The sequence below is a fragment of the Aedes albopictus genome, chromosome 1 (genome assembly GCF_035046485.1).
Source record: "Aedes albopictus strain Foshan chromosome 1, AalbF5, whole genome shotgun sequence".
NCBI classification, from domain to species: Eukaryota; Metazoa; Arthropoda; class Insecta; order Diptera; family Culicidae; genus Aedes; species Aedes albopictus.
Genome location: NC_085136.1, coordinates 201,836,789 through 201,839,064, shown reverse-complemented (window position 1 = coordinate 201,839,064; position 2,276 = coordinate 201,836,789). Strand labels below are relative to the sequence as shown.

Here is a 2,276-nt window from a genome sequence, read left to right as displayed (position 1 = left end):
TTTCTTTTTCGACGGATGCCCGGTTGTAGACCCAACGACATCATCGCGATGCGCTTTCAAAAATTCCTTGAATGAATCTCCAATCAAATCGACGGCAGGTAACTGGCTAAGGAGCTCATGTGGGTTCCAAGGAACAATACCGTACTTCATGAAGCCCGAAACTAGGATACGCTGGGTTTTCGGAGCCAGTACTGCTAGAAGATCACTTATAAGGCTTCCCAGTCTGTATTTAGGTATTGTTGCATTTTTTAACCTTCCCGAGAGACACGCCAGCGTCCCAGAATCTTTCGCCACTCACGCTTCATTGGCCCGAAGTACGCAACGGTTGGGTTAGATGTGTGGCATTGAGCGACAGGCAGATGATTCGGCATATCTCCATAACCGTTGGATTCAAATGAGAGAACAGGTTGTCTCCAATCAGTGCAATTGGTCCAGATCCACGGTTCCAGCGCTTTTCGTAAAACAATACAGTCGAAGCGTTAGGGGGTCGCGAAACGAAGGTTGGGAGCTATGGTCCAGACCAGTGAATCAAAATTCAACCATCGCGCAACAATAATGACAATGTCGCAACCTGTATTTGCTGCGACAAACAAACCCATGCGACATAAGTTTGACCCAACTTGAAAATAATGGGATTAACATCGTACACCACGAGTTTAGAGATTTTTAAGCCTTGCATTGCGATTTTCGAACGGTAACTTCGAGTCGGTAAACACTGCAACTCTGGTGAAGCTCTATCATCAAACAGTTTCGACTTTGGGTTAGCAATAATTGATTATTCACGAGTTGAAAAGTGCGCAACATATTCAGCTTCCGTTTTGTCTGCAACAAAAAAATTCGAGATCATGTCATTATCTGTTACCAGTAGGGATAAAGAGTAATCGTCACACCTTCTTTGTTGCTTGTTTTGTGCCTCTTTTGTCTGACAATTCTCTTCACTGGTCCAGACAAATAGTTTGGTTGCTGGCAAGAAAAGCGTTTTGAACCAATCTTCAAAAATCTTTTCGTGAAACCAACCGGAAGCACTACGATTGTAGCGTGTTAATGGGGGGCCATTTTGTGTCCAAGAGCCTTGAACACCACATATGGTGGCAACAGCTGTCCGGTAGCACTACCACAAAACATTACGGAGGTTGCAGATTTGCTGAAATTCCTCACGTTTTCAAAATATTTCAAGCCGCGTTTACATATGGCGAGCTTCTTTCCCGGGTCATCTGATAGATTCGTCTCATCATAATTAAAGATGTTGGAGGCGGGAACTTCCTTGAGGGAATCCTTCAAGTTGGCCATATACTCCTCAACAGTATCACGGGTAACTCCTGCTCGGCTCAACTTTCTGTTTTGTGCTAATCGTTTGCTCAGCTCTTGATAGTCACGAAGGAATCGTGCTACCCGAGATGGTTTGTTATTCACGAAAGTTGAAACCTGCTTCGCCAGATAGATCCGCACAACTTCTCGAAGATCGTCTATTCCGACGGGGAAGCCCCACTCGGACAACGCGCAGAGATAGTCCGAAAACGAAGCTTCATCCGCGTCCGTAAATTTTTTTGGTAGCCAGGAGTTGATGCGAATCGCGCAGTTTGTTGTAAATCGTTTGCCGGCTGCAGTTCAGTTCTTTGGCGACCTCTGTGTGGAGCATCTTTCCGGCTCTTACTTTTTCGAGGAATCCCTGGCTTTCGTCTCCGGAAAATATGGTGTACTGGCGAGAACGATCTGCTTTTCGGTAGTTTCGCACCATTTGTTAACCTAGAAAAGGTAAATATTATATAGACGATAAGATATTGACGGGCGCGTACATTTTATAGTGAAATAAACTAAATTATCAAAAATGACTGCCATCGGTGCTATAATATGAAAGATAATAAATTTTTAGATATTTTTTATCAACTATTAGACCTTTTCTTTCGGCCCCGGTACCTCTCGGCTCGGTTTCAGAGGGAGACCGGCCTAAAACCCCAGGCTGCTGGTCTAAACCGGCGTTAGCCTCCGGGGTGTGCACTCACGGCCTCTTTTGGGATTGGTCTCAGAGGTCTCAGAGCGAACGGATAAAGGGGGAGCTTTTGGAGGTGGGAACCTAACTTTTCACAAGGTACTTACGGTCAAACAGTGTATTGGTGCTGTTGGGTGGATTCCAGGATGTAATCGTGGAGGCGTGGGCAGTGAACCGCGGCGGGGCAAACACGGCGGTAGCTGAACCGGTGGGCTCGTGGGTAGCTGCAGAGGATCGGCCGGGGGTTTCTGACCCACGAGGTGCGACGGCTTCGTCCCGAAGAGAC

General features: G+C 46.4%; 1 pseudogene; it reads right to left on the bottom strand.

The window, feature by feature from the left end:
• Window positions 1–952: 952 nt before the first annotated feature.
• Window positions 953–1,738, bottom strand: LOC115263836 (uncharacterized; annotated as a pseudogene).
• Window positions 1,739–2,276: the final 538 nt, after the last annotated feature.